Consider the following 26,276-nt stretch of genomic DNA (forward strand, 5'->3'; position numbering starts at 1 on the left):
TCTATTGATAGTTTCTTTTGCTGTGCAGAAGCTCTTTAGTTTAATTAGATCCCATTTGTCTATTCTGGGTTTTGTTGCCAATGCTTTGGTGTTTTAGTCATGAAGTCCTTGCCCATGCCTATGTCCTGAATGGTATCGCCTAGGTTTTCTTCTGAGGCTTTTATGGTGCTAGGTCTTATGTTTAAATCTTTAATTCACCTGGAGTTAATTTCAGTGTAAGGTGTCAGGAAGGGATCCAGTTTCAGCTTTCTGCATATGGCTAGCCAGTTTTCCCAACACCACTTATTAAATAGGGAATCTTCCTCATTGCTTCTTTTTGTCAGGTTTGTCAAAGATCAGATGGTTGTAGATGTGTGACATTATTTCTGAGGCCTCTGTTTTGTTCCATTGGTCTATATCTCTATTTTGGTACAAGCTAAAGCAGCATGTTCTAACCCAATGCAAGAAAACTAAGAACCTTGAAAAAAGGTTAGACGAAATGCTAGCTAGAGTAACCAGCATCGAGAAGAACATAAATGACTTGATGGAGCTGAAAAACATAGTGTGAGAATTTTGTGAAGCATACACAAGTTTCAATAGCTGAATCGATCAAGCAGAAGAAAGGATATCAGAGATTGAACATCAACTCAGTGAAATAAAGTGAGAAGGCAAGATTAGAGAAAAAAAGAGTGGAAAGAAATGAACAGAGCCTCCAAGAAATATGGGACTATGTGAAAAGACCAAATCTATGTTTGATCGGTGAACTTGAATGTGATGAGAATGAAATCAAGTTGGAAAACACTCTTCAGGTTATTATAAAGGAGAACTTCCCCAATCTAGCAAGGCAGACCAACATTCAGATTCAGGAAATACAGAGAACACTGCAAAGATATTCCTCAAGAAGAGAAACCCCAAGGCACAAAATCATCAGATTCACCAGGGTTGAAATGAAGGAGAAAATGCTAAGGGCAGCCAGAGAGAAAGGTCGGGTTACCCACAAAGGGAAGCCCATCAGACTCACAGCACATCTCTTGGCAGAAACCCTGCAATCCAGAAGAGAGTGGGGGCCAATATTCAACATCCTTAAAGAAAAGAATGTTCAACTTAGAATTTCATATTCACCAAACTAAGCTTCATAAGTGAAGGATAAATAAAATCCTTCAGAGACAAGCAACTGCTAAGAGATTTCATCACCACCAGGTCTGCCTTACAAGAACTCCTGAAGGAAGTGCCACACATGGAAAGGAACAAGCAGTACCAGCCACTGCAAAAGCATACCAAATTGTAAAGACCATCAACACTATGAAGAAACTGCATCAAGTAATGGGCAAAACAACCAGCTAGCATCAAAATGGCAGGATCAAATTCACGTATAACAATATTAACCTTAAATGTAAATGGACTAAATGCCCCAATTAAAAGACACAGACTGGCAAATTGGATAAAGAGTCAAGACCCATTAGTGTGCTATATTCAGGAGACCCATCTCACGTTGAAAGGCACACATAAGCTCAAAATAAAGGGATGTAGCAACATTTACCAAGAAAATGGAGAGCAAAAAAAAAAAAAAAAAAAAAAAACAGGGGTTGCCATCCTTGTATCTAATAAAACAGACTTTAAACTAACAAAGATCAAAAGAAGCAAAGAAGAGCAGTGCTTCTGGTTTTCTTGTAAAGGTCTTTCACTTCCTTGGTTATGTATATTTCTAAGTATTTCTAACCCAATGCAAGAAAACTAAGAACCTTGAAAAAAGGTTAGACAAAATGCTAGCTAGAGTAACCAGCATCGAGAAGAACATAAATGACTTGATGGAGCTGAAAAACATAGTGTGAGAATTTTGTGAAGCATACACAAGTTTCAATAGCTGAATCGATCAAGCAGAAGAAAGGATATCAGAGATTGAACATCAACTCAGTGAAATAAAGTGAGAAGGCAAGATTTACATATGCGCCACATTTTCTTTATCCAGTCTATCATTGATGGGCATTTTGGTTGGTTCCAAGTTTTTGCTATTGTGAACAGTGCTGCAATAAACATAAGTGTTCATGTGTCTTTATAATAGAATGACTTATAATCCTTTGGGTAGATACCCAGTAATAGGATACCTGGGTCAAATAGTATTTCTAATTCTAGATCCTTGAGGAATCGCCACACTGTCTTCCACAATGGTTGAACCAATTTACACTCCCACCAACAGTGTAAAAACATTCCTATTTCTCCACATCCTCTCCAGCATCTGTCTCCTGATTTTTTAATGATCACCATTATAACTGGCATGAGATGTTATCTCAGTGTGATTTTGATTTGCATTTCTCTTGAAAAGTGTCTGTTCATATCCTTTGTCCAATTTTTGATGGAATTTTTTTTTTGTAAATTTGTGTTTCTTGTAATTCTGGATATTAGCTCTTTGTCAGATGGATAGATTGCAAAAATCTTTCCTGATTCTGTCAGTTGATGGTTCACTCTAATGATAGTTTCTTTTGCTGTGCAGAATCTCTATAGTTTAATTAGATCCTATTTGTCTATTTTGGATTTGTTGTTATTGATTTCGAAGTTTCAGTCATGAAATCCTTGTCCATGCCTATGTCCTGAATGGTATTTTCTATCTATTCTTCTGGGGGTTTTATGGTATTAGGTCTTATGTTTAAATCTTTAAACCATCTGGAGTTAATTTTTGTATAAGATGTAAGGAAGGGATCCAGTTTCAGCTTTCTGCATATGGCTAGCCAGTTTTCCCAGCACCACTTATTAAATAGGAAATCCTGTCCCCATTGCTTGTTTTTGGCAGGTTTGTCAAAGATCAGATGGTTGTAGATGTGTGGCGTTATTTCTGAGGCCTCTGTTCTGTTCCATTGGTCTATATCTCTCTGTTTCGGTACCAGTACCATGCTGTTTGGATTACTGTATCCTTGTAGTATAGTTTGAAGTCAGGTAGAGTAATGCCTCCATCTTTTTTTTTTTTTTTTTTTTGCTTAGAATTGTCTTTACGATATAGGCTCTTTTTTAGTTCCTTATGAAATTTAAGGTGGATTTTTCCAATTCTGTAAAGAAAGTCAATGGTAGCTTGATAGGGATAGCATTGAATCTATAAAGTACTTTGGGCCATATGGCCATTTTTATGATATTGATTCTTCCTATCCATGAGCATGGAATGTTTTTTCATCTGTTTGTGTCCTCTCTTATTTCCTTGAGCAGTGGTTTATAGTTCTCCTGGAAGAGGTCCTTCACATGCATTGTTAGTTGTATTCCTAGGTATTTTATGCTTTGTAGCAATTGTAAATGGGAGTTCACTTATGATTTGACTCTGTTATTGGTGTATAGGAATGCTTGTGATTTTTGCAGATTGATTTTGTATCCTGAGACTTTGCTGAAGTTGTTTATCAACTTAAGGAAGTTTTGGGCTGAGATGATAGGGTCTTCTAAATAGGCAATCATGTCTTTTGCAAATGAAGACAATTTGACTTCCTCTTTTCCTAATTGAATACCCTTCATTTTTTTTTTTTTTTTTTTTTTTGCCTGATTGCCCTGGTCAGAACTTTCAATACTATGTTGAATAGGAGTGGTGAGAGAAGGCATCCTTGTCTTGTGCTGGGTTTCAAAGGGTGCTTCCAGTTTTTTTCCCATTCAGTATGATATTGCCTGTGAGTTTGTCATAAATAGCTCTTATTATTTTGTGATATTTTCCATCAATACCTAGTTTATTAAGAATTTTTAGCATAAAGGGCTGTTGAATTTTGTCAAAGGCCTTTTCTGCATCTATTGAGATAATCATGTGGTTTTTGTCTTTGTTTCTGTTTATGTGATTGATTGCATTTATTGATTTGTGTATGTTGAACTGTGATGGATTACGTTTATTGATTTGTACATGTTGAACCAGCCTTGCATCCCAGTGATGAAGCTGACTTGATTGTAATGGATAACCATTTTTTTTTTTTTTTTTTTTTTTTTTTTTTTTAGAGACAGGCTTTCACCATGTTGGTCAGGCTGGTCTTGAACTCCTGACTTCATTGATCCACCCACCTCAGACTCCCAAAGTGCTGAGATTACAGGCTTGAGCCACCATGCCCAACCTTGGATAAGCTTTTTGATGTGCCATTGGATTCAGTCAGCCAGTATTTTATTGAGCATTTTCACATCAATGATCATCATGGATATTGGCCTAGAGTTTTCTTTTTCAGCTGTGACTCTCCCAGGTTTTGGTATCGGGATGCTGTTGGTCTCATAAAATGAGTTAGGGAGGATTCCTTCTTTTGCTATTGTTTGGAATAGATTCAAAGAAATAGTACCAGCTCCTCTTTGAACCTCTGGTAGAATTTGGCTGTGAACCCATCTGGTCCTGGACTTTTTTTGGTTGGTAGGCTGTTAATTGTTACCTCAATTTCAGACCTTGTTATTGGTCTATTCAGGGATTTGACTTCTTTCTGGTTTAGTCTTGGGTGAGTGTAAGTGTCCAGGAATTTATCCATTTCTTCTAGATTTTCTGGTTTATTTTCACAGAGGTGTTTATAGTATTCTCTGGTGATAGTTTGTTTTCCTCTGGGATCAATGGTGATATCCCCTTTATCATTTTTTATTGCATCTATTTGATTCTTCTCTTTTCTTCTTTATTAGCCTGGCTAGTGGTCTATTTTGTTGATCTTTCCAAAAAATCAGCTCCTGGATTCACTGATTTTTTTGAAGGATCTTTATCTATCTCCTTCAGTTCTGCTCTGATCCTAGTTATTTCTTGTCTTCTGCTATCTTTTGAATTTGTTTGATCTTGCTCCTCTAGTTCTTGTAATTGTGATGTTAGGGTGTCAATTTTAGATCTTCCCTCATTTCTTTTGTGGGCATTTAGTGCTATAATTTTTCTTCTACTTACTGCTTTAAATGTGTCCCAGAGATTCGGGTATGTTATGGCTTCCCTTGGCTAGGAGTGGAAGTTCCCCAGCTTCTTGCACTTCCTGGGTGAGGTGATGCCCCACCCTGCTTCGGCTCACCCTCCTTGGGCACACCCACTGTCCAATCCAGTCCCAATGAGATGAACCAGGTACTTCAGTTGGAAATGTTGAGGTCACTGCCTTCTGCATCGCTCTCTCTGGGAGCTGCACACTGGAGCTGTTCCTATTCAGCCATTTTGCTACCTTAGGTTTTCTTTCCATTCTAGGATATAGTTTAAATTTATTGTTTCTTTGTTGACTTTCCGTCTTGGTGACCTGTCAGTAGAGTATTGAAGTCTCCCACTATTAATGTGCTGCTGTCTATCTCATTTCTTAGGTCTAGTAGTAATTGTTTTATAAATAAATTTGGGAGCTCCAGTGTTAGGTGCATATATATTTAGGATTGTGATATTTTCCTGTTGGACAAGGCCTTCTATAACTATATAATGTCCCCCTTTGTCTTTTTTAACTACTGTTGCTATAAAGTTTATTTTGTTTGATATAAGAATAGCTACTCCTGCTCCCTTTTGTTATCAATTTGCATGAAATGTCTTTTTTTACGCCTTTAGCTTAAGTTTATGTGAGTCCTTATTAGATGAGTCTCTTGAAGGCAGCAGATAGATGGTTGGTGAATCATTATCAATTCTGTATCTTTTAATTGGAGCATTTAGGCCATTTACATTCAATGTTTATATTGAGATGTGAGGTACTATTCCATTAATCATGCTATTTGCTGCCTGAATACCTTGTGTTTTTTCAATTTATTATATTTTTGTTTTAAAGGTTCTGTGAGATTCATGCTTTAAAGAGGTTCTGTTTCAGCACATTTCCAAGATTTGCTTCAAGATTTAGAGCTCCTTTTAGCAGTTCTTGTAGTGCTGGCTTGGTAGTGGTAAATTCTCTCAGCATTTGTTTTCTGAAAAATCCTGTATCTTTCCTATATTTATGAAGCTTAGTTTTCCTAGATACAAAATTCTTGGCTGATAATTGTTTCATTTGAGGAGGCCAAAGATAGGGCCCCTATTTTTTTTTAGCTTGTAGGGTTTCTACCAAGAAATATGCTGTTAATTTGATACATTTTCTTTATAGGTTACCTGATAATTTTGCCTCATAGCTCACAAGATTCTTTTCTTCATCTTGACTTTAGATAACTTGATGACTATGTGCCTAGGCAATAATCTTTTTGCAATGAATTTCCCAGGTGTTCTTTGGGCTTCCTGTATATGAATGTCTGGATCTCCAGCAAGGCTGGGGAAGTTTTCCTCTGTTACTCCCCCAAGTATGTTTTCCAAACTTTTAGGTTTTCTTCTTTCTCAGGAACACCACTTATTTTGAGGTTTCGTCATTTAACATAATTCCAAACCTCTTGGAGGTTTTGTTCATTTTTTAAAATTCTTTTTCCTTTGTCTTTGTTGGATTGGGTTATTTTGAAAAACCTTGTCCTCAAGCTCTGAAACTCTCTTCTGCTTGTTTGATTCTATTGCTGAGACTTTCCAGTACCTTTTGCATTTTTCTGTGTGTCCTTTATACCCTGAAGTTGCAATTGTTTCAGTTTATGCTATTGGTTTGAAGATTTCTCTTCTCATATCTTGTATCTTTTTTTTATTTCCTTAAGTTGAACTTCATCTTTCTCTGATGCCTCCTTGATTAGCTTACTAATTGACCTTCTGAATTATTTTTCTTGCAATTCAGTTATTTCTTCTTGATTTTGATCCATTGTTGGTGAGCTAATAGGATGTTTTGAGGGTGTTAAAAATCTTTGTTTTGTCATATTGCCAGAATTGTTTCTCTGGTTTCTTCTCATTTGGATAGGCTATGCCAGAGGGGAGATCTGGGGCTCAAGGCTGCTGTTCAGATTCTTTTGTCCCACAGAGTGCTCCCTTGGTGTAGTACTATCCCTCTTTTCTTAGGGATGTGGCTTCCTGAGAGCCAAACTGTAGTTGACTGTTATTTTTCTTATGGATCTAGCCACCTGACAGTGCTACCAGGCTCTGGACTGGTACTGGGAGGTTTCTGCACAGAGTCCTGTGATGTGAACCATCTTCAGATCTCTCACCCATGGATACCAATACCTGCTCTGGTGGGGGTGGCAAGAAATAAAATGGACTCTGTGTGGTTCTTAGTTGTAGTTGTTTAATGCACTAGTTTTGCACTGGTTGGCCTCCTTCCAGGAGGTGGTGCTTTCAAGACAGTATCAGCTGTGGTAGTATAGGGGAGGATCGGGGGTGGGTGAGGCCCTAGAACTCCCATGGGAATATACCTTTCTCTTCAGCTACCAGGGTGAATAGGGAAGAACTATCAGGTGGGGGCAGAGTTAGTTGTGTTTGAGCTCAGACTACTTGGACAGGGCTTGCTGTGGCTGCTGTGAGGAATGGGGGTGTGATTCCCAGGTTAATGGAGTTATTTTCCCAGGAAGATTATGGCTGCCTCTACACTGTCATGCAGTTTGTCAGGGAAGTGGACAAAACTGGCAGTTACAGGCCTCCCCCAGCTCCCACACAACCCAAAAGTTTGGTCTCACTCCCACTTTGCCCCTGAACCCGCACTAAATTTGTTTCCAGGCAGTGGGCAAGCAGGGATGAAAACTTGCCCCAGGCTACCTGCCTCCCAGCTAAGAAAGCAAACAGGGCATTCATACCTCTCTGCCTGTAGAGTCTGCACACGGGATTCAAGCCCTCTCTCAAGCTCTGGCTAGGAAACTTCAGGTTTGGTAGGTATGTTACAAAGTTCAGCTGGAGATTTTCTTCTCCCTGTGGTCTTTTCCCAGTTCCTCTGACAGCCCTCCCTAAGGATCCCTGTGAGACAAGTCAGAAATGGTTTCCCTGGGGACCCAAGGAGCCCATAGGGCTTTTCCCACTGCTTCCTATATCCCTGTATTTTGCTTAGCTCTAAATTGTCTCAATTCCAGGTAAGGTCAAATTTTTCTCCTGTGATCTGGACCTTCAGGTTCTCCAGCAGGGATGTGTGTTCAGAGGCAGATGATCCCTTTCCCCAATTTCACAATTCTGGCACTCACAGTATTTGGGTTGTCTCTCATGTCCTGCAGGAGTAATCTGCTTCCTTCAAAGGGTCTGTGGACTCTCTCAGCTTTCCTGGTATATTCCTGCAGTAGTTCTTGGTTCACAATGCAAGTTTCCATACACTGCTCTGTCCATCCTAGTGGGAGCTGCAATTTAATCCTGCCTCCTATCTCTCATTTTTCCTCTCTCCAAGAGTTACTTCTTATTTAAAATAATGAGCCTAACAATATGGTCTTATCCACAATTTTTAGTAAAGAGTGAGTCTGTTAGAATTAATGTTTGGATAGTGGACTTCTAGTTTTGTTTACTCTCACAAGCACACAGAGACTAATTAGGTTATTCTTAAAATAGGAGACCTAAGGCCCAATGAAATGCAACATTTTCAGCATTCTGTTTTATAATTTATAGCTATAATTGTGCCTTCTTGATATGCTATTAGAGGAGAGACATTCAAAACCTCATAAGTTGCCTTGAGTTGCAGGTACAGCTTTCACACACTTCTAGATCTCTAGTTTCTGTATTAGAATATAAGATTGTAGGTGATACTACAGGACAGACAGCAGTCAATCATGTGGCTTTTTGGTTAATAATGATTACAAGTAAGGCTTCAGAATTACATAATGATGAATGCCACTCCTAAGAGAAATTATCTTTTGAATGACCATAATGAGGTTCTAATTGCTTGGATACTAGGATAACTATCAGTGTTCATGTGAGGGCATTAAGGCATAATCTGAGCTTCTAAGCCAATTCTCTGTAGTTGCTTTGGCTTATGTAGACACATATTTTTCAAATTTCTAAAAAGCCAGACATGAGTCACTTCTAAGACACTACTAAGCTTTGAAAGCTTTGAGCCAAGACTCAGATGGGCATTCTTACTCATTTTGTATGGCATATCTGTTAAGATGGCATAGAAAATGAGGGAAGTGGATTTTGATACCAATTAGGACTAAAGGCAAACTTATCAAGTGTGCTAAGTTGGTTTTGATTCTTCTCACTTCCTTTTCTTTACTCCTCTCTCACTTTCAATTAGCATCTCTTTACTACTATCCAGAGCCCTTGTGGTGTCTTATGGACCCTGGGTTTGAAGCAACCGCTAATGCCCTCCTCAAAAGAAATGTATACTAAAAATATTCTCCCTTCTCACTTCTCCCTTAAGTTTTTGCTCTCTCAACTGACTAGCCCAAATGAAATAATTCTGGTCAATGAATAAAATCATTTTTAGTAAGTTGTGAATGACTGATAGACTTTAGCTTCCTGTGCTAGATATTTTCTCTTAGTACCCCCAGATCTATTTCCACTCCTTTACATTATGTTCTATGGCCTGAGAAATGGCTTTATGGACTGCATCAACAGGTCATCTTGTCCTCTGGGTTTCCATTAGGTTTGGCCAATAGGAGATACTGGCAGATGATGAATGGGTGGCAGAATGAAATCAGAATATTTAATTCCCAATCTTCCTCTCTGTTCCGTCACCATGGGTTGTCTATGCCCTTTGAACAAAGCCCACATCTTCTGTCAGGCAGTCTTCTCATATGGCTTTTTATGGAGTCTGATAACTGTGCAGTTCTCTTGCTCTTTTGAACCTATATGCTCCCCACTGATTTTAGGCCTGGGATCTTATACTATCCTTTGCTGGATTATCTTAACCCTGGTACACCTTTGCTAATAGTATCTTTAATAAATGTTCCTCAATTACCCAATTTAAGTGTGCCATCTCTTTCCTCCTAGGACCCTGACTGAATCCCAAGAGTTATTTACCCTATTCTCTTCCTGCCCTACTCTTCTTGCCAAAAATATAAACTAGACATGCCAATTCTGAAAGGTATGCATACTCTTCTTAAAGATTCAAGGATCACCTTTGAATGTCTATCAACCCAATAAAGGAAGAAAAAAAGAGCCTCATAATGATATATCACATATTTTGAGCACCTGCTATGCCCCAGGCAATTTCCATGAATTACGCCAATTAATTTTCATAATGACCCAATGTATATTGTCCCCATTTTAGTTTGCAGAAGTTTAATTATGATGTCTATTAAAATGGATTTCTTTGGGTTTGTCTTATTTGGAATTTATTCAGCTTCTTAAATCTATAAGTTTGTATTTTTTGTCAAATTTAAGCCACTATTTTTATTACTTTTTAGAGACGGGGTCTTGCTATGTTGTCCAAGCTGGATTCAAACTCCTGGGCACAACCAATCCTTCTGCTTCAGCTTCCTTAGTAGTTGGGACTACGTGTGCATACCACCACATCTGACAGCCATCAGTGTCTGAATGGTCTTTTAACCCCATTTTCTTTCTCCTCTTCCTCTGATGTTCTGATGCTGCAAAATTTGGATTTTTGTTGTTGTCCGAGGTCCCTCATGTCCCTGAGGCTCTGTTTCTATGTTGGTTTTTTTTTTCAGTCTATTTTCTCTCTGTTGTTCAGATTGGGTAATTTCTATCAATCTATCTTCAAGTTTACTGATTATGTCCTCTGTCATTTTCACTCTACTAATGTGCTTATCCAGTGAGTTTTTTCCCTTGTGAGAGAGGAGTCTCAGGCCCAAGAGATAGATTAAAGAGACCCAGACCTGGCCACTATTTGTGATGTGGTTCCTCTCTGTGGTGCTATCCATCTGCCCAGCTGCCTCTAGGCAGTGGCAAGAAGTCTCTAGCCTGTGGAGACAAAAAGGCTTTCTAAGCCAAGCCATTTGTGGTAGTGGTGCCCCTCTTGCTGGTGCCTGACATCCCAGTATTTCCTAGCAGGGAGCTGAGTTTCAGGCCCATTCAAGAAAGAGAGCATTTTGCTTAGTTGCCTATTGTCAACAGGACTGCCAAAAATCAGTCAATCCGCTCCCCTCCCCAGCGTCACGAGTTGGTGCCGCTGCACGCCCCCCACCCCTCCGAGCTTTCGGCTTCTCAGCCGGGCGGTATCAAGCTTTCCCGGAGCCCTCTCCTCTCCTCCCTCCGACCTGCCTTTCCCCGCGGGACTACCGGCCCCACCTTTCCCTCAGCCCTTTCCTCTCCCGGCCTGGTTGAGGCGGCATCCGCAGCAGCAGGAGGAGGAGCCCGGAGGCGGCGGTGGCCGAGGAGCCCATGGCGTACAGCCAAGGAGGCGGCAAAAAAAAGTCTGCTACTACTACGACGGTGATATTGGAAACTATTATTATGGACAGGGTCATCCCATGAAGCCTCAGAGAATCCGCATGACCCATAACTTGCTGTTAAATTATGGCTTATACAGAAAAATGGAAATATATAGGCCCCATAAAGCCACTGCCGAAAAAATGACAAAATATCACAGTGATGTGTATATCAAATTTCTACGGTCAATAAGACCAGATAACATGTCTGAGTATAGTAAGCAGATGAAGAGATTTAATGTTGGAGAAGATTGTCCAGTGTTTGATGGACTCTTTGAGTTTTGTCAGCTCTCAACTGGTGGTTCAGTTGCTGGGGCGGTGAAGTTAAACCGACAACAGACTGATATGGCTGTTAATTAGGCTGGAGGATTACATCATGCTAAGAAATCAGAAGCATCAGGATTCTGTTATGTTAATGATATTGTGCTTGCCATCCTTGAATTACTAAAGTATCATCAGAGAGTCTTATATATTGATATAGATATTCATCATAGTGATGGTGTTGAAGAAGCTTTTTATACAACAGATCGTGTAATGACGTTATCATTCCATAAATATGGGGAATACTTTCCTGGCACAGGAGACTTGAGGGATATTGGTGCTGGAAAAGGCAAATACTATGCTGTCAATTTTCCAATGAGAGATGGTATAGATGATGAGTCATATGGGCAGATATTTAAGCCTATTATCTCAAAGGTGATGGAGATGTATCAACCTAGTGCTGTGGTGTTACAGTGTGGTGCAGACTCATTATCTGGTGATAGACTGGGTTGTTTCAATCTAACAGTCAAAGGTCATGCTAAATGTGTAGAAGTTGTAAAAACTTTTAACTTACCGTTACTGATGCTTGGAGGAGGTGGATACACAATCCGTAATGTTGCTCGATGTTGGACATATGAGACTGCAGTTGCCCTTGATTGTGAGATTCCCAGTGAGTTGCCATATAATGATTACTTTGAGTATTTTGGACCAGACTTCAAACTGCATATTAGTCCTTCAAATATGACAAACTAGAACACTCCAGAATATATGGAAAAGATAAAGCAGGGTTTATTTGAAAATTTGCACATGTTACCTCATGCACCTGGTGTCCAGATGCAAGCTATTCCAGAAGATGCTGTTCATCAGACAGTGGCGATGAAGATGGAGAAGATCCAGACAAGAGAATTTCTATTCGAGCATCAGACAAGCGGATAGCTTGTGATGAAGAATTCTCAGATTCTGAGGATGAAGGAGAAGGAGGTCGAAGAAATGTGGCTGATCATAAGAAAGGAGCAAAAAAGTCTAGAATTGAAGAAGATAAGAAAGAAACAGAGGACAAAAAAGCAGATGTTAAAGAAGATAAATCCAAGGACAACAGTGGTGAAAAAACAGATACCAAAGGAACCAAATCAGAACAGCTCAGCAATCCCTGAATTTGACAGTCACACCAATTTCAGAAAATTATTAAAAAGAGAAAATATTGAAAGGAAAATGTTTTCTTTTTGAAGACTTCTGGCTTCATTTTATACTACTTTGGCATGGACTGTATTTATTTTCAAATGACTTTTTTGTTCTTGTTTTTCTTGGCAAGTTTTATTGTGAGTTTTTCTAATTATGAAGCAAAATTTCTTTTCTCCACCATGCTTTATGTGATAGTATTTAAAATTGATGTGAGTTATTATGTCAAAAACCTGATCTATTAAAGAAGTAATTGACCTTTCTGAGCTGATTTTTCCATCTTTTGTAATTATCTTTATTAAAAAATTGTACTTAGGAAAAAAAATTAGTCAATCCTCATTGTCTTGGCTTCTAGGCTTGCTTGGTCTTGTTGGTGGGGCTTCTTTGATTAGAGGAGGAACGAGCCTATTTGGGATGTCTTCCATTGCTAGGGTAGGGTTCAGGAAATTCTGGGCCTGGTCACCTTCTTCTGTTGGGTGGTGGAACATAAAATGCACTGTCACTGTGTTAATTCTCCAGTCCTTGGGTTCCAAACAAGTTCACCTTCTTCTTACCACCATTCAGATTGTCCTCTTGCATTATTTCTTGGAATTAAAGTTTTGCTTAGCAGGAAGGAGCATAGAGAGATTAATCTATGCTATCTTGTCTTCATCATAAGTCCTCACTTGTATTTTATAGATGAGGATACTGTGGCACAGAAAGGTTAAAGTACTGTCAAAGGACATACAGTTAGTGAATGGTAGAGGAGGGACTTAAACCCTGGCAACCTTTTTCCAAAGTCCTTTATCTTGCCTTTAGATTTGGGTAGACTCATTAAATAATCCAGGTATAGAGACTAAAATATCTTCTCCATTTACACACAGAGGAAATGAGCCCTGCATACAACTGTTTATTTTACAATATAATCTAGAGAGAGGTTGAAATTTCTTCCAAGGGTGTTGTTCACCTAAGTGAAAGTTTTGAAAGCACAGAATTGACAAATATTCATCTTTATTTAATTAAACCATGTTTCCTTCCAAAGTACCCTATAATTTAAAAAGAGTGAAGACTGGACCATTTTATAACTATGATTCCAGTAATTGAATAATTAATTAAGTGTGAATGACCAAGCCTGAACTATACTTGCCACCTGAAAATTTAGGAAAATAACATTTTATTAGTTTTCTTTACTCCTGAATCAGAATGACATTTTGCTTGCAGCCTTCTGGGTATTGGAGAAGACCACTTTTTATTTCTAAGTATTTATTAGTATTCACTGAATCCCATAAGAAAAAAAAAGATTATCGGTGTTCAATTAAATACATAACAATCTGGCTATCCGTTCTAATGCCCTTTCACAATTCCTTACATAGGTTACACACCAAGAAAGTAATTCACTTTATCTCAGTCCTAGTTACAAAAGTGCAATTCACATTTTTTATAAAAATGTGTAAGGTACAAGTGTAATTGTGTTACATGTATAGATTGTGTAGTGGTCAAGTCAGGGCTTTTAGGGTATCCATCGCACAGATAACATACATTGTATTAATTAACTAATTTCTCATCATTCACTCCCCTCTTATTCTCTCACAATTCCTAGTATCCATTTTCTATCACTCTACTTTTTCTATCCACATGTACATGTTTTAAGCTTTAATTTATGAGTGAGAGCATGTGGTATTTGACTTTCTGTGTCTGATTTGTTTCACTTAAGATAATGACTTACAGTTCCCTCCAAGTTGCTGCAAAACATATTTCATTCTTTTTTTTCATTGTGTATATATACCACATTTTCTTTATCCAATTATCCATTGATGGACACTTAGGTTGACTCTACATTTTTGCTATTCTGAATTATGCCTTAATAAACATGAGTGCAGTTATCTTTTTGATGTATTGATTTCTTTTCTTATGGGCAAATATCCAGAAGTGAGATTGCTGGATCAAATGGTAGTTCTTTTACTTCTTTAAGAAATCTCCATAATGTTCTCCATTGTGGTTACACTAATTTACATTTTCATCAACTGTATAGGAGTTCCCTTTTCTCTGCATCCTGGCCACAAACTGTTATTTGTTATCTTTTTAGTAACAGCCATTCATACTGAGATAAATTAATATCTCATTGTGGTTTTAATTTAAATTACTCTGATAATTAATGATGACCATTTTTTCATACACCCATTGGCCACTTCTATGTCTTCTTTTAAAAAAATGCCTATTCATGTTGTATGATTTTGTTTGTGTTGCTGTAAAAGAATACCTAAGAGTAGGTAATTTAATCTAAAAATAGAGGTTTATTTTGGCTCACAGTTCTGCACACAGTATGAGATGCATGGTGCCAGTATCTGCTCCTGGTGAGGCCTCAGGAAGCTTTTAATCATGGCAGAAGGCAAAGGAAGAGCTAATGTATTATATGGCAAGAGCGGAAGCAATGCGGGGAGGTGTCATATTCTTTTAAACAGTCAAATCTCATGTGAACTCAGAACAGGAATTCACTAATTACTGCAATGAAGGCACCAAGTCATTCATGGGGGATCTGCCCTCCTTACTCAATGACTCTTTCCACCAGGCCCCATCTCCAACATTGGAAATCACATTTCAACATGAGATTTAGAGAGGACAAACATTCAAATCATATCATATGTCCTTTGCCCATTTTTTAATGAGATTATTTGTAGAGTTTTTTTTTTTTTTGAGTTGTTTGAGCTCCTTGTATAATCTGGGTACTAGTCTAAGCTAAGCTAAGCACAGAAATAGTAACATCTCATTATCTCACTTATATGTGGAATCTGAAATAATTGAACTCAGAAGCAGAGAGTAGAATGGTTATCACAAGGTCTAGGGGGCATATATAAGTGGGGAGATATTGGTCAAAAATTACAAAGCTTCAGTTAGACAGGAGAAATAACTTTTTGAGATACATTGTGCAGCACAGTGACTATAGTTGATAATAATGTATATTTTAAAATTGTTAATAAGAGTAAATTTCAAATATTCTCACTACAAAAATTAAGTATTTGAGGTGATTAATATATTAATGAGTTGACTTATTCATTTCTCACTGTACACATGCATCATCACATAACTTTGTATTCCATAAATCATAATTATAAATAATTACTTCTCCATTAATAATAAAATAATAATTTTAAAATAAAAGATAAACTAAATATTTTGTGTGTGTTGAGAACCTCTGTGAAGAAGACCACAAAACTTTAGTAAGAGACAGAAAAGACATAAAAGAAGGCTTAAATAAATGCAGAGACTTATTATGTTTCTCAAGAAGAAGACAATAGTGTAAAGATGTGACCATGCCCTCTCTCTTGGAAACACATCCATCTCTTGGAATTTATGCTGCAACCATTTTTTTGTTTGTGTTTCCACCTTACTGTCTGCTCCTTTCAGCTAATTACCTGGATTTTCCCTTTCCTGAAAACTTCTGAAAATTTTGGTCCTTAACCATCTTCTCTTCTATATTTGCATTCTTCCTAGATGAACTCACCTTTTCTTATGGTTTTAAATACTAATATACGTTGATGACTCCAGCCCTGACCTCCCCACTAACTGTCAAAGTCGTGTATCCAATAATCTACTTGGCAAGTCACACTGATAAGTTTTAACATATCAAACTTTGGAGGTACGAAACACAACTCTTGGCTTCTAACTTCAGTTTGGGACACTTTTGCTTTAGATCTTCACAAGGCTTCTTCTCATAATTCAGGTATCAGTTCAACTGTCACCTTCTCAAGCCACCTGATCTAAACAAACCCTCACCATTCACTGAGATTGTCATATCACATTATCCTGTTTAAATGTTGTCATGACATTCATTACTATGTGACATTATCCTGTTTATGTACCTATTTATTTTCTTGTTTATGATCTATCTTCATATCATCACATCCAACTAAAATGTAAGTGCCTCAAAATTAGTGTTATTGCTTGACTTGTTCACTGACATGTTCACTTATTATTAGTATGTGTACCAGTGTCTGACAAATATAAGTGCTCAGTAAATACCTACATGTTATTCTTCTCTTATCTGTAAAGGATAAATTCCAAGACTGCAGTGAATACATGAAGCCACAGACAGTACCCAACCCTATAAGTACTGTGTTTATTGTATGTGTGCATATATACGATAAAGTTTAATTGATAAATTAGGCACAGTAAGATATTAACAGCAATAGCTAATAAAATAGAACATATATAGGTATATGCCAGTATAACTGTTCTTGTGCTTTGAGGCCATTATTAAGTAAAATAAAGGTCACTTGTACACAAGCACCATGTCAGTCAATCTGATAACCTACATGACAACTAAGTGACTAACAAGTGAGTAGCATAGACAACATGGTTACACTGGACAAAAGGAAGATTCATGTCCCAGCACTGCAATAGCACAAGATATCATCATGCTACTCAGAAAGGTGAGAAATTTAAAATCTCAATTGTTTAATGCTGGAATTTTCCATTTCATATTTTTCAGCTTCAGTTGACCGCAGGTAACAGAAACTATGGAAAGTGAAAGGCAGATAGAATAAATGAATTTTAAAAATGTGTAAGTTTTAACTCATTTCAATCAAATCCTAGTAGCATGTGGGGGAAAAGGACCTGCAACAAAGAGATTATTAAGTTGTTTGGAAAAATAAACAAAATATGATACTGAAGAAATTGTCATAAAAAATAGTTTAAAAGAGAATTTGCCCAGCCAGGGATTTTACAATGTCAAAAATTCAATAATCATTGAAATAGCATGCTACTGGTGAGGAAGGAGTGGTAGGTCCATAGGCTAGAACAGAATGTGTAGGCAATATCCTAATACATATAAGCCTTTAATATATGATAAAAGCAATGTTTTCCATCAGCCACTGACAATAGTGAAAGGTAAATTATTCAATAAACAATGTAGCAATAACTGGCTAAGTCATCCTTTCTCCTGTGTACTACAATATCTCTGGAGTTTTGCCAGTTTCTTGTGTATCCTGCCAGAGATATTATCTGCACTTTCAAAGATTTTATATTTACTGACTCTGTTCTCCCTCAAATAAATGGTACAACATTACACTGCTCTACATCTTGCATTTTTCACTTAAATCGTATCTTGGATATCCTTCAGTATAACTACATATTGAGCTGCCACATTCTTCTCAATAACTACATAGAGTACCCCATTAGATATATTTACCATAATTTAGCCCTCTGTTATGGTTGTTTCTAATAGTTTGCTGATAAAAACTATGCTGCAATGATTATTTCACACAAATGTAACTATTTTTATAGGATAAATACTCAGGAGAGGAATTTCTAAGTCAAACTACTTTTCTTTTTATTTTTGTTGTATTATTTCCAAAATGCCCTCCATAGAGGGTGTGCCAATTTAAACTTACACCAGCAATGTATTCTCTTCACTGAGTCCCTTCACTGTTTACAGTACAGAGTATTATAAGTTTTCTGATCTTTACTAATCTGATAGGTCAAAAATGTTATCAGACAGTTGTTTAATTTACATTTCTTTTATAAGTGGGGTTGAATATGTTTTCATATGTTTATAAAGCATCGCTTTTGTTTCTTTTTCTGCACACTGTCTAGTCATAATTTTTATCTGTTTTTCCTAGTATATTATTGATCTGTTTGCTTATTGACTTGTAGGAATTGTTTCTATAGTATGAAAAGTTGGCTTACCATTTGGAAAAAAATTTTTAACCCAATACCATAAGTTAAAATGAATTCTATATGGATTGAAAATGTTAAGATAAAAGAAGAAAGAATAAGATGCTGGTGAATATATATAATCTTGTGGTGAGGAAAGAGTTCCAAATATGAACTTAAAGGCAGAAGACATAAAGGAATATATTGGACTATATCCAAATTTCAAATTTATGTAGGGAACAAACCAACTATAAACAAACTTAAGAAGCAAACTGTAGCTAAATATGTGCACACATTGAGGTGAGAGACAGGGAGAAAGCAATTGAAATAGAGAAAGCAAACCTAGTGAAAGCGTTGAAGAATATAGACAAGTCATTATACACCTTGAACATCCTACATTTGAAAATCCAAAATCCTAAATGCTCCAAAATATGAAACATTTTAAACTCCACAATGACATTTTAAAAAATGCTCCTAGGAGCATTTTGGATTTTGAGTTTTCGGATTTGGGATCCTCAACTGGTATAATGCAAACATTCTGAAATTAGAAAAAAAATGCTTCTGGTACCAAGCATTGTGGGTAAGAAAGACTCAACCTGTACAATTCTTGCAACTTTTCTGTAGCCTTAAAATTTTTCAAAGTAAAATGTTGAGAAAAATAATATTAAAAAGAAGCAATAAAAAGATCAAATAATAAAAATTTAGAATGAGAAAATTAAGCTATTACTATAGTATAATACTCTTAGAAAAAAGTATTATAAAGTTATATGCAACAAATTAGAAAATCTTGAAATAAAAATAGCAAACAGCAAAATAAAATATAATGTTTCAAATATAGATGAGAGCCAAACAAAATATATCCTTAATATAGAATGTGTTCTTATAAATTAATAAGGAAAAGTGCATACTCCAGTATGTAAGAATAATAGACAGAGAATAAGATCAATCAATTTACAAAGCAAGAAACACAAATGACCAACAAACGGTAAGAGAAAGTTCAAAGAAATTCAACTTATTAGAAGTCAAAAATGCAAATGAAATGACATATCATTTTTCTGTGCATATGCTTAGCAAAATTTAGAAAAAATGAGAATGCTCAATGTCGAGTTGATGGAGGAAAATGGGTGCTATTTTAAAGTGCTGAATGGTGGGAAAGTAAATTCTCATAAATTTTCTGGAGGTCTACATAGCAGCTTGTATCAAAAGTCTTCAAAAGTTTATGCCATTTTACTTTGCAATCCTTTTTCTAAGAATTTATCTAAGGAAATAATTGGAAACATGTTTAGAGATTTGTGCACAAGGATGTCCTTCATAGTATTATTTTTAATTTAAAAATTAGAAACAACTTATAAATAAGGATTTGGTTAAATATTTTAATTACTGCAGTAAACTATTATAAACCCTTAAAAAAAGTATATGCATGTATACATAGAAGGGGATAGATAGATATGAAAAGTTTCACAGTAGGCCGGGCGCGGTGGCTCACGCCTGTAATCCCAGCACTTTGGGAGGCCGAGGCGGGTGGATCACAAGGTCAAGAGATCGAGACCATCCTGGTCAACATGGTGAAACCCCGTCTCTACTAAAAAAATACAAAAAATTAGCTGGGCATGGTGGCGCGTGCCTGTAATCCCAGCTTCTCAGGAGGCTGAGGCAGGAGAATTGCCTGAACCCAGGAGGCAGAGGTTGTGGTGAGCCGAGATCGCGCCATTGCACTCCAGCCTGGGTAACAAGAGCGAAACTCCGTCTCAAAAAAAAAGAAAAGTTTCACAGTAAATGAAGTGAAAAAAGTTATGCATATTATGATCACATTTGTACAAAGAATAATTCTGGAAGAATATGTACCAAAAAGTCAACAGTAGTTGACTCTGTGTGATGGAATTTCATTCACTTTTCCCCTCCTTTTGCACATCTATATACTTTAAAAATATTTATAAGATAATAATATATAATTACTGTGATTAAATATGCAATATCTTTATATGCAATTTATTTTTATAAATAAATATGAAAAGGCAACAATATCAAGGGAAAATGGGCAAGAGACATAAACAGGTAACTTAAATTAACAGTACAATAGGCAACAACACAATAGTGCTAAACATCCCTAGTAATTAAGTTAATGCAAACAAAAACAATAGACCATTTTTTTGGCCTCTAAGATCAACAAAAATAATCAAGGGGATGCAAGAAATAGCATTCCACTGTGAAAGGTGGCTGTATCCAATGATAAGTGCATTTTTAAGATAATTTTCTCAGTAAGGATCAAAAACTTTTAAAGCATGCATACCCCTTAATCCAAGAATACTACTTTCAGAAAATAATCAGACAAGGGTGAAAAAACATATGTTTAAGAAATGCCATTTGACCCAGCAATCCCATTACTGGATATATACCCAAAGGAATATAAATCATTCTATTATAAAGACACATGCATGTGTATGTTCATTGCAGCACTATTCACAATAGTAAATGCCCATCAGTGGTAGAATGGATAAAGAAAATGTGGCACATATTCACCATGGAGTACTACAAAGCCATAAAAGAGAATGAGATCATGTCCTTTGCAGGGACATGGATGGAGCTGGAGGCCATTATTCTTACCAAACTAATGCAAGAACAAAAAACCAAATATTGCATGTTCTCACTTATAAATGAGAGCTAAATGATGAGAACACATGGACACATAGAAAGGAATGTACATTGGGGTCTACCATAGGGTGAAGAGTGAGAGAAGGGAGAGGATCAGGAAAAGTACCTATTGGGTACTAGGCTTAATACATGGGTGATAAAATAATCTATACAACAAACTCCCATGACAAGTTCACCTATGTAACAAACCTGCATGTGTACTCTTAAACTTAAAATAAAAGTTAAAATAAAATAATCAATAAAGAATATCTAGAAAATTGTTGTTATAAAGTAAGATATTTTAAATAATCTCAATCTCAGTTGGTTAAATTATGATAAATCCACATTTTAAAGAAATGCTTTGCAACCATTAAAATTCTTATTTTTACATTACTGGCACAGAGAGAGAGTCAAAATATATTTCTAATTAGCAAAAAAAGTAGATCACATATATGCTACAACATGGATAAATTGAAAACATTATGCTAAGTGAAATAAGCCTTATACAAGAGGACAAATATTGAATAATTCCATTGATATGAAGTATCTAGAATAAGCAAGTTCTTAGAGACAAAAACAAAGCTTACCTGGGCAGCACATTAAAAATTTATCCATCATGATCAAGTCATCTTCATCCCAGGGATGCAAGGTTGGTTCAACATCTGCAAATCTATAAATGTAATCCTTCACATAAACAGAACGAAAGACAAAAACCGCGAGATTATTTCAATAGATACAGAGAAGCCTTTTGACAAAATTCAACAGCCCTTTATGCTAAAAACTCTCAATAAACTAGGTATCAATGGAGCATATCTCAACATAATAAGAGCTATTTATGACAAACCCACAGCCAATATTATACTGAATGGGCAAAAACTGGAAGCATTCCCTTTGAAAACTGGCACAAGACAAGGATGCCCTCTCTCACCACTCTTATTCAACATAGTTAGTATTGGAAGTTCTGGCTAAGAAATAAAGGGTATTAAAATAGGAAGAGAAGACATCAAATTGTCCCTGTATGCAGATGACATGATTGTATATTTAGAAAATCCCATCATCTCAGCCCAAAATCTCCTTAAGATGATAAGCAACTTCAGCAAAGTCTCAGGATACAAAATCAATCTGCAAAAATCGAAAGCATTCCTATACACCAATAATAGACAAACAGAGAGTCAAATAATGAGTGAACTCCCATTCACAATTGCTACAACAAGAATAAAATACCTAGGAATATAACTAACAAGGGATGTGAAGGACATCTTCAAGGAGAACTACAAACCACTGCTCAAAGAAATAAAAGAGAACACAAACAGATGGAAAAACATTCCATGCTCATGGTTAGGAAGAATCAATGTTGTGAAAATGGCCATACTGCCCAAAGTAATTTATAGATTCAATGCTATCCCAATCAAGCTACCAATTACTTTCTTCACAGAATTGGGAAAAAACCACCTTAAACTTCATATGGAACCAAAACAGAGCCCACATACCAAAGACAATCCTAAGCAAAATAAACAAATCTGGAGGCATCACACTACCTGACTTCAAACTACATTACAAGGCTACTGTACTCAAAACAGCATGGTACTGACACAAAAACAGAGATACAGACCAATGGAATAAGACAGAGGCCTCAGAAAGAATGCCACACATCTACAACCATCTGATCTTTGATGAACCAGACAAAAACAAGCAATGGAGAAAGGATTCCCTATTTAATAACTGGTGCTGAAAAAACTGGCTAGCCACATGCAGAAAGCTGAAACTGGATCCCTTCCTTAAACCTTATACAAAAATTAACTCCAGATGGATTAAAGATTTAAACATGAGGCCTAACACCATAAAAAGTCTAGAAGAAAACCTAGGCAATACCATTCAGGACATAGGCATGGGCAAAGACTTCATGACTAAAACACCAAAAGCAATAGCAGCAAAAGCCAAAATAGACAAATGGGATCTAATTAAACTTAAGAGCTTCTGCACTGCCAAAGAAACTATCAATAGAGTGAACCGATAATCAACAGAAGGGGAAAAAATTTTGGCAATCTACCCATCTGACAAAGGGCTAATATCCAGAATCTATGGAGAATTTAAACAAATTTACAAGAAAAAAAACAAAGTCATCAAAAAGTGGGCGAAGGATGTGAACAGACACTTTTCAAAAGAAGGTGTGTATGCAGGCAACAAACACATGAAAAAAAGCTCACCATCACTGGTCATTGAGAAATGCAAATCAAAACCACATTGAGATACCACCTCAAGCCAGTTAGAATGGTGATCATTAAAAAATTCTGGAGACAATAGATGCTGGAAAGGATGTGGAGAAATAGGAATGCTTTTACACTGTTGATGGGAGTGTAAACTAATTCAACCATTGTGGAAGACAGTGTAGTGATTCCTTCAGGTTCTAAAACTAGAAATTCCATTTGACCCGGCAATCCCATTACTGGGTATACACCCAAAGCATTATAAATCGTTCTATTATAAAGACACATGCACACGTATGTTTGTTGTGGCACTGTTCACAATAGCAAAGACTTGGAACCAACCCAAAGGCGAATCAATGATAGACTGGATAAAGTAAGTGTGGCTCATATGGATGGAATACTATTCAGCCATAAAAAAGGATGAGTTCCTGTCCTTTGAAGGGACATGGATGAATCTGGAAACCATCATTCTCAGCAAACTGAGACAAGAACAGAAAACCAAACACCGCATGTTCTCACTCATAAGTGAGTGTTGAGCAATGAGAACACATGGACACAGGGAGGGGAACATCACACACTGTGGCCTGGGGATGGGGGCTAGGGGAGGAATAGCAGGAGGTGGGGGCATTGGGGAGGGATAGCATTACGAGAAAAACCTAATGTAGATGGCAAGGTGGTGAATGCAGCAAACCACCATTATGGCACGTGTATACCTATTTAACAAAACTGCACCTACACATGCGCCCCAGAACTTAAAGTATAACAAATAAATTTTTTAAATGGTTAATATGGTAAATTTTATATATTTTTTACTACAATAATACAGCAGATCACAAGTAATTATGTAAAACATGATCTTATTTTGTACCTACCCATATGTGTGTATATAGTCACTCAAAGGTCCATTTGACTAAGCACCACATGTAAACAGTAGTTTAATGTCAGGTGGTAGCTTTGTAGGTGATTTTATTTTACTTATCTGCATTTGTCTGTTTTCTTCTTTTATGAATATGCAATCCATGTGTAAGAATATTTTGCAAAATTAAAAGTGCTAAATATTGAATAAATACAGAATTAGAAAGAAATCTTTAAAAATTTAGGAAAACTACAAAACAAATATAACTCTTAGTTAACTGACATTTCACAAATAACAAAGATTACTCTGTATTAGACTTTCGAAGCAGATTCTTCACTTTATGTTTACAGACCCTTTATCAGCTTATATAAATCTTTCCAAGTTAAGCCTTAAAGTTTTACTTCATTGAGTTTAACATCTTCAAAATGGAGGTTTTTTGTATAGATTTTTATTGTCACTTGAACTTACTTTCATTTAACTCAAGGATTTCCGTGTTTTGCTTTAAAATGGATATCTCTAAAATCTTAAAATTATTTGACAGATAAATATTTATGATCCTCTTAACTTCCAATTTAGATATAGCATTGACTTGAAAATTATGCTTATATTAATGAACTTCAAATTAAAATTTAGTGAAAATTAGAGGAAATAATGTGTCACTCAGTCAGTCAGTAATATTTGTTGAATGCCTAACACAGCAGTGAACCAAACAGACTTAATTTCTACTTTCATGATGAAGTAAAAATTTCAGTAGAAATCTTAAGAATGAGCAGTAGTAATCATAGTTACGTGAAGAAGTAGGAAAATATGACTCTAGGAGAACAGACTAAGTTGTGTAAATTTTCAGAAGTAGGAAAAAACTTGAAATGCTTTGAGATTTGGTCTAGAAACTTTCATGTCACTGGTATCCAATGATCTGCATCATCTTTTCACTAGCTTTTGAAACTTTCATCTTAAAAAAAAACACAACAGAACAACTCTTTGGGAGTCACTTAAGCTTTTGATAGAAAAATAAAAATGCCATGGATCTGGGAAAAAAGTTGAGTGTTCCATTTAGGGGAAATTAGGCTACTGGTGGATTATTTGTACAAGATGAACTGCAGTCAATATGGCTAATGCTGTTTTCCAGAAGTTTTATTATGGAACATACAAATAAAATAAAATGAAATAGAAAAGACTTAAGGCAGATGTACATCAAATAGGATACAATAGTTAATACAAGTAAACACTACAAAATAGAAAGCACTTACCAGTAGCTCAAATGTAACCCATTATTAGAGAATCCATTCCATAGAAATTGTTTTAATAGTAGTCATAGCTAAACAAAAAGATACATCTTCAAAAACATACACAAAACTATGGAACATGATTTGGGTACAGACAGACAAGTAATATTCATCAGCAAGGCTATATCTATAAGTGCACAGTGAATGAACTAAAGCCTAACCAATCCATTTACTTTGTTATCCTCATGATTGATGTGGAGAGCCAAATGATTGAGTGAACCAGAGCAATCAGGATCAATCATGATGATGACCAAAATGAACAAAGTAGCTGTACCTAACTCAGCAAGTCATCAAGTCAAGTGAACAAGTGCTTTTATAGCACTAGCTGTATGCCCAGAAATGTCCTAGATGCTGTGAGGGCTACACAAAGTTAGAATACATAGTCTGTGCCTTAAATTAACATGATTTTGTTGGAATCACAAGTTCTAAATATGTAAACTATCAAAACATTTAAAGCCAAATATAGAGTACAATGTATTATACATGCTATATGACTTCAGAGATTGGTGTGAACTAGGGTGAGTAAAATTAAATTGGCCATAAAAGAGAAGATACAATTTGAGTTGTCAAAGAGAAAGAGAGAAGAACTGTAGTACACATTTGCTGAGTACCTTTCAAGAAAACCTATTTATCGCTTCTGGCAAATTTCAATCCAATCCATCCACAATTTGTAGCCAAGTGATTCAGACAGAGCTTACTTTAGCTCCATGTATGTATCATAATTGACTTAAGTCAATCAGGACATTCTGTCCTCCTGGCAGTAGTGACTGACTTAGGGAAAGGTATATAACCCAAGACTAAAGTAATTAATGCATCTTATTCCTCTGTGCCCAGTAATTAATTTGAAGCAGACACTGAAGGGGTCTTATCAGAGTAAACTTCTGTACATTTTTTGGAAATGCTAGGACACAGATTCTCTCTTCTACCAGATAGTATTTTATGGGGATACAAAGCCTATGGCCATTAAAAACCAAATCACATGTGTGTAGTAGAAGGAAACTGTGGTCTTTGACACTTGATATTGACACCATTGAAAACAGAGTGGAAGATTTAATCTGGAGACTTGGCAACATCACTAAGCCACTAGATCAATCTTTGCCTAAAGCCATTATCTCTGGATTTTTCAGTTAAATGAGCTAGTAAACTACCTTTATTGTTAGAGACAGTTTAACTTGATTT

At 36.4% G+C, this 26,276-nt stretch overlaps 1 pseudogene; it reads left to right on the forward strand.

Moving 5' to 3' along the window:
- The first annotated feature begins 10,984 nt into the window (after positions 1-10,984).
- Positions 10,985-12,461, forward strand: LOC105716871 (histone deacetylase 2-like; annotated as a pseudogene).
- Positions 12,462-26,276: the final 13,815 nt, after the last annotated feature.

Source organism: Aotus nancymaae, unplaced genomic scaffold, assembly GCF_030222135.1.
Source record: "Aotus nancymaae isolate 86718 unplaced genomic scaffold, 86718_ANA_hifiasm-v0.15.2.pri h1tg000004l, whole genome shotgun sequence".
Classification (NCBI taxonomy): Eukaryota; Metazoa; Chordata; class Mammalia; order Primates; family Aotidae; genus Aotus; species Aotus nancymaae.